Raw genomic sequence first — 7,188 nt, forward strand, 5'->3', positions numbered from 1 at the left:
GCCTATCAATGCTGGTAGCGCAACCAATGCCTTGGATGCAGAGTGCAGGGAGGTATCCCGTCAAAGTTTGCAGTCTGCCTGATCTAAATACCAAATGCAAGGATCCGAATAGGTTCCAAAGGAAGCCCCCTGTGTAGGAATCCATTTCCATCCACAAACGGCTTGAGTAGCTAGGTCAGAAGCAGACCCATTCTATGCAGGATTAGTGGGGACAGGGCAATGCAAAATATAACAGCAAGGGTGATTAAGTCTTTTAAGTCTATATCTCTCCTTTTGATGTCACTGTTGGAACTTCATTCTTTCTGGATTGAAGCTGATTCATATTCGAACCACAGCTTGGAAATAATATGCTCATTTAAAATGTTAACATTAAATGTGTTACTTTTTGTAATACTGTCCATATGTCATGAATAAATGTAATATTAAAAAAGTAACATTTTAAAAAATATTTATTTATTTTTTCAGAAGAAAAACAAATACAAAAGTGCAGAAAACTTACTACACAATCTAAACTACCATGCACCCCATACCCATGGGGCCCCTTAGAACAATACTTTTAATACGATCTTCCTTTCCAAAATTGTATTGATTGTTGTTTAGAGCCTTTCCCTTTTCCTTTCACTAGTACAAATTCAAGAAATTTATCCCAAATAGCATAAAAATATTTGAACATATTTCCCCTCTTTTCATCTTAAGTTCAGTAGTTAATTTATCACTTAATGCAATGTCCCATACTTCATTATACCAATCTTCTAATTTAATGTCATTTTTGCCTTTCCAAGATCTAGCTATTAATATTCTAGCACTTGTCATAAAATTGGAAATCAATTCCTTCGAACAATAATCAAGTTCTATCTTATCAAAAATTGACAACAAAGCAATTTTAGAATTGAATTCAATATCTTTTCCAAATATATCACATATTTCCTTAAAAATCAGTTTCCAAATTTCCTGAATCCGTTTACACTCCCACCACATATAATATGTGCCAATTTCTTCATCACATTTCCAAAAAGCTTTAGAATAATTTGAATTTATTATCTTCATTTTCACCTAATGTTAAAAGTAACATTTTAAATAGAATGTTAATAACATTTTCAATAGTCAGGTAGCATTATTGCTAAGTCCTATGCACAGATCACGTATGTTCACATATTTCCTATTTGAAAAGCACCCCCATACCTCTCCTGATGAATTAGTTTCAGAAGTAATCATTACGACTGATGCTGGGTGCTTCTACAATTCCCTAACCAACAGTCCAAGCTTCGGAACCATAGTGGGTCATTAATCATGCTGAAGAGCCATTTTTAGTATCTGAAGTAACTGGAAGCAAAACTAGCCCCTCTCTCTCAGGATAGAAAAGGAAGCTGGTATGTTTTGCATAGATTTACATGGACCCTTCCCAAAGAGAGTTTTTTTCAGAGAATATCTCTGAATGTGAATACCTTTGCACAGGGACAAGTCCATGCAAATTATCCCAGCTTCCTTTTCCACTCTGAGCTATACTTATTAAAAGAGTATAACACCTTGGTCATCACTTTGCTTGTATGGGAAAGTAAAGCAATTGTCTTATAGTTACTGCACTCTTTGGCATCCCTTTTCTTTTCTTTGGGGTTTGGATGTATATTGAATGTTGCTAGTCTATGGGCCATTCTTTTGTATTCCATATTTGTTGGTGTATTCTTGTTAGGATTTTAACAGAATCATTTGTGCCTTGAAATAGCTCTATCGCTATTACATCTACCTCTGGTGATTTATTTCTTCCTAATGCTTTCAGCACAGCTTTCACTTCATTTTCTTTAACTATGGGTTCTTCATCATAGGCTTCCTTTTCAAAGGAATTTGTCATACTTTCCCCCTTCTGTATAGGTCTTCAGTATGCTGCTTCCACTTTCTCTTTATTTTCTCTTGGTCAGATAATGTGCTTCTCTATTGGACAGTCAACATTCCTAATTAGGCTTAAATTTTCCTTTTATTTCTAGGATCTTCTGGAAGATATCTTTTGTTTTTCCCTTTTTGTTCTCCTCTGTTTCTTTGCACTAGTTATTATAATAGTTCTCTTTATCTCTACTAGACTGTTTCTATGTATCAGAAAAATTGCATTCAGGGTTCTGACCCTATTTCTGTCAGCTTTTCCTTTTACTTCTCATCCACCCTTTACAAAAGTATTTCTTTCATCACCCATCTAGGGTTCTTTTTCTTTTTATGTCAGGAAATCTTTTTCCATTGTTCCCTAATGATATATCTGGTTCCAATCTATAGGTATTCTCGTTTGTGACTAATGGAGTTTAGTAATGCAAATCTGTTCCTTATGTGGAATTTAAATTCATCAGGAATGTTATTTAAATTATATTTTGGCACTACAATTCTTTTAATGTTCTTTTTCAGCTTTAATCTAATGTTGGATATTAGCAGTTCATGATCAGTATCACAATCCACTCCTGGTATTGTTCTGGGTGAGAGAATACAGCTTCCCTATCTCCTGCTTCCAATTGCAGTCTTTTTTATTTCTATATCTATCTATCTATCTATCTATCTATCTATCTATCTATCTATCTATCTATCTATCTATCTATCTATCTATCTATCTATCTATCTATCTATCTATCTATCTATCTATCTATCTATCTATCTATCTATCTATCTATGTACAGCTATCTGTTTGGTTGCTTGTTTATTTGCAATAAACAGATTGTTGGTTTCACAGCACTCTATGAATTGCTTTCCTGCTTCATTTGTTAGATTTAGTGGCCCCTTCTTAAAGCACTGTTTCTATGTTCAAAGGTGGTTTTCTTGTTGTTCTGAGGATTTAATTATTAGTTTTTGCATGCACGTCTGCTCTTAGATTCTTTTACACTCCTGTCAGTCTGCTGGCTCTGTGCAATGCGAGTTGCTGCTGGTATAGGAGGCAAGGCTGCTTATTGAATGTTAGCTTGTTATGCCTGTGTTCAATACAGAGAAATTCCCCAGGCACGTGTAGTACTGGAAGCCTTCATTTAAAATTAAATGAGAAGTAGTAGTTTATAGGGTCACCTGCATTTATGAGCATGTGACTGATGGAAAATGAATGTTTCAGGGTTGTATTTTAATAACAACACTCACTACTTGGTTTTCCAAGTATTCAGTGTGAAACTGCTCAGCTAACCTTACAACATTCTTGTCAGGTAGTTTAATATTATCACATTGCACATGTGTGGCAGGATCTGAAGGGAAAGCATTGCGCCTTGTGCAAAGTCCTCTTCACTGTGTGTGCAGACTATTGTACTTGGTGTTTTGCATCTTCGTTACAATTATTTAAGAATTTTCAACATCATCTTTTTTGCCTAGAAGAGTTTGCGCACAGGTTCCAAGGGGCCTTGCATTATGGAATTGCTGGAAATGAATGGACACTTGAATATGCCCATTTTTCTCTTCTGTGGAATTCCACATACAGTACTTTTTAGTTTATGTAGCACTGTAAAATATTTGAATTTCAAGAACTTTCTGATTATCTAGTTAGTGGGTGAATGACACTTTATACATGGGAGAGGAAAATAAGGGGATTCAAATAAGATAAACAAGAATTCTTTCTGACACAGTTGCCCAACCACATTCACATGAACGTTCACAAGACTCTCCGTTTTCCTGAAGGAAACAAAAACTATCATTCAGACCAATACTTACGCATAATGAATTTTTAAAGGATAGTCAAAAATTTTAAGGGATATTATTTCAATCAATAGGGTGCTGTGTTTTGTAAATTCCGTTCTGAACATTTTTCCTGTCTCAGAAGCAATTCTGCCTTAAGGACCAACACAGCAGCCAATAATATCATTATATAAAACACAATCCTCTCTCTATATATCCGCCTAACTCAGTGGTTCTTAACCTTTGTTACTCGGATGCTTTTGAACTGCAGTTCCCAGAAACCCCAGTCAGGACAGCTGGTGGTGAAGGCTTCTGGGAGTTGCAGTCCAAAACTCCTGAGTAACCCAAGGTTAAGAACCAGTGGCCTAACTAATAGAATATGGGTGCATATATGCTAGTTTACTTACACGTTCCTAGTGGCACGTTTTAGGAATGGTGTGCCAGTACAAGTAGGTTTGTTGATTTAAAGTTACCATTTATGTCTCCAAATGTCATTATTTGATATGTTCACACATAAAGCAGGCATAGATGATGTCCGAGTTCCCAGATCCCTATATTTGGAGTTGGGTACTTCCTTAGGTTGCTCACTTTACTCAACCAGAAGATCAGTAATGATACTAATCATGCCTCTCTTGCAATGCAGAGGCATGAAAAATCATGGAGGAAATGCTGGGGATCAACCTCAGTTCATGTGTGTGATGGCTGGGGATAGATCTCGATAGGCCAGAGCTCTTCATCAATTGCGCGTGTGCCCAGTACTTGTAGATGGCATCCTCTAATCTTCAGCAATGCATTCTGATTCTGTATTGTGGGGGAAGGTTCCAGGTAAATTAATGTATACAAACGATTAACAAGAGTCAGGGAATTGCTATGTTGTCCCAGTTTTCTAGTGGAGAGAACATTAGAGTGAGCAGTGCTGATTTATATGTGTGAGGGGGTTTTAAAGCTTGGGCCTCTATCTCCTCTCTTCTTCAGCTGACACAATGTGAAGGTTCAGTCTTGGGCTCCTGTCTTTGTTCGAATAAATCAGCAGATTTGCGAGGTTTTGAAACAAGAGTAACATTTATTGCTGTTTTTAACAAATAACCAGTGTCTGCAAAAGCAGTCCAACATTTGTCTCCTTCCAACAACGGGTCGGTTTCCAGTCTTCACCTTTGAAAGGATTTCCTCCTCCAGGGTTCCAGGGTCCAGGCCAGTCTAGAGACAAATCCGTGTTTAGTACTGGTCCTGTCTCTCCCTCCAGTAAGGGGACCATGTCATCGTCCCGGTTGTCCAACCAGATGGGGTCCGGGTGGAGGTGAAGGTCTGCCATGGTCCTCCTGCTACCCCCTCATCTGCATTTCCCTTATCCTCTATATTCAAATCTTTCACAACTCTCTCTTTCTACCTTCTCCTTCTCTTCTCTCAGCCTCCTCCTCCACTCTCTGGCCTCCACCTCGCCCCAATTAAGAGGTTCTTGGTGGTATTTCTCTCCGTCTCCAGTAATCCGCCTCCTCTCTGGGCACTCTAAGTCTTTCCCACACACTTGTCCATGGATCCTGCATCCATATCCACTCCCAACCTGGTGGCAACTGCCCTTCTCTCCTTTTTATATCTGCTACCACTGCCTCTGTCTCTACCTTCGGCTTCTGCTCTCTTCCCGACATTTCTTCCTCGGTTCTTCTAACCGTCAGCTTCCACATCTCTCTCTCTCTCTCTACTTCCCCCGGGTCTGTCTCCGGCGGCTCCGTTTTCCTAGGAGGAGAGGTGGGCATGGTCTGAATCTCCTTCTCTGCAGCGAGAGCAGTAGTGCTCTCGCCTCCAGTCTCACACGCAAAGGCACTTCTTTGTACCTCCTGCCTGCCTGCCAAAATTTTGGCTTTCTGCTCTAGCTCCAGGTTGCCATGCTACCTGGTTAACTGGGTTTAACCCAGATTCTGAGTCCATTTACTAGATTCTCCTCATGCCTTTTTCTACAGTCAGTTGTTCCAAAGGCAGTTTCTTTCCTCACAACTGTTGCCTGCAGTCCCTGTAATATCACAAGGGGTTGTTCCTTTATTTCAGGGTTGTTGTTTTTTTAATCACTGCTTTGGTTCTCTTTTCTGTAGGTGATAGGACTTCAGCCTTGTGTTATCCACATTTTTTCCATCTATTTAAATAGATGAAGTATGTTTAAACTTCAGATTATCTTTATTATTTTTGGTCAGAAAAACTAGCATATTGACCTATTGAGCTTTTGGTCAAGTGATTGTGTACTGCATTTGTGAGCATAACACCTTAGAATCTGGAAAAGCCAGGTGTTTCCCCAAGGAACTTTTCCCTGTCTTTTACTCTAATGGAGAGCCACTTGGAGGCATGGGGTATAAAGTGAGAAAACTGCAGAAGAAACGTGTTTTAGATGACTGAGGAAGAAGAAAAACATAGCAATAAGTAAAATCAGTTGCATGGATCCATTTAAGGATGGAGAGGGGGAAATGAACAGAACTGGGAGATTCATCAGCTCGTGTTTGCACTAAGAATTGAAATTTTAAGCAGTTACTGTATAAGTATCATGCCTGTATCTTATTTAAAGTAGCTTTGTCTATCATGTTTTGGCAGTGTTTAAATATGACATGGGGAAGACATCACAATAATTTTATTTGTTGATGGATTTATTTCGTAATCTTATATATATGATATATCTCAAGAATAAATGCAAAGCAGTTTATAAACATTGCTCAACTGGCAACTGGGGAAAGGGGAGAAGGAGTCAGTTCAATGTACACAAATAACACAAAGGGGGAGAGGAAAATGCTCCGTTTTGGAGAAGCCCTTTCTTATATATATAAACAACATACCGTAATTTTTAAATCAGTGTTTGAAACCTCTTTCTAAAAGTTTAGATCCAAATCATAGAGGTGATTTTTCTCCTTTCATGTGTTATCTGTCATGCAGCCAGGCACACAACTCACTTTATAAATAGATGATGGGGACTGTGATGGACAACTTCCTGATAAGGTAGATTTATGTGCATGGCAATGTACCGTAATAAGATTCTAGCCTTGAAAGAAGCATCTAATAGTTCATACCCCTAGGTGACGTCTTGCTTTTTCCAGTTCTTCCTTCCCTCAGGGCAGCACTTCATTAAACTCCTTGGTAAGATTCCGGAAACCTCTGAAATATAAACTCCTTGTATAACAAGATGAAGAACAAATCGGAGTTTTAGAGTCAGGCAGGAGAGTCAATTAAGCCCAGATAGATAAATTATGAGGTGGGCAATAACTTTATTTGGATCACTGATAAATTCACAAAATCTATGAATTCTTCACAGAGGATTCTTAAATCAGGTAAAAAATATATCTCATATGGCCTTAAATAACCCTTTGTCCCCCAAATTATGGCATAAAAAAACCTCTATTCCCTTTAGATCTAATTGAAAAGCTAGATATACTGTGAAGTGTTTGTGGGTTTTGTTTTTGTTTTATGTCTTTGTTTTTTGGGGGGGCAAAAGAGATATCTTTTCTCTGTCGGAGAAAATGAGGCCAAATAAAAAGAAAGAAAAGTCCTTGAAATAAGCATATAGTTTTGATAGGAAAAAAAATG

Source organism: Pogona vitticeps, chromosome 1 (assembly GCF_051106095.1).
Source record: "Pogona vitticeps strain Pit_001003342236 chromosome 1, PviZW2.1, whole genome shotgun sequence".
Lineage (NCBI taxonomy): Eukaryota > Metazoa > Chordata > Lepidosauria > Squamata > Agamidae > Pogona > Pogona vitticeps.